Here is a 384-nt window from a genome sequence, read left to right on the forward strand (position 1 = left end):
ATCTCTTACAGCAAAAGGGAATAGCATCAGTCTGTAGACCTCAGGGTCAACCCCATTAGTCTTGACTGTGTCACAGATTTGCAAGAACTCAGCTAAAAACTGATGAGGATCTTCCAATGGAAGTCCATGGAACTTGCAATTCTGTTGCATTAGAGAAACTTATTGAGGTTTAAGCTCAAAGTTGTTTGCTCCAATGGCAGGGATAGAGATGCTTCTCCCATAGAAATCGGGAGTAGGTGCAGTAAAGTTACCCAGCACCTTCCTTGCATTGTTGGCATTGTTGTTGTTTTCGGCTGCCATGAGTTCTTCTTCTTTGAAGAATTCGGTTAGGTCCTCTACAGAGAATTGTGCCTTAGCTTCTCTTAGCTTTCGCTTCAAGGTCCT

The sequence above is a fragment of the Arachis duranensis genome, chromosome 3, assembly GCF_000817695.3.
Source record: "Arachis duranensis cultivar V14167 chromosome 3, aradu.V14167.gnm2.J7QH, whole genome shotgun sequence".
In the NCBI taxonomy this organism is placed as follows: domain Eukaryota; kingdom Viridiplantae; phylum Streptophyta; class Magnoliopsida; order Fabales; family Fabaceae; genus Arachis; species Arachis duranensis.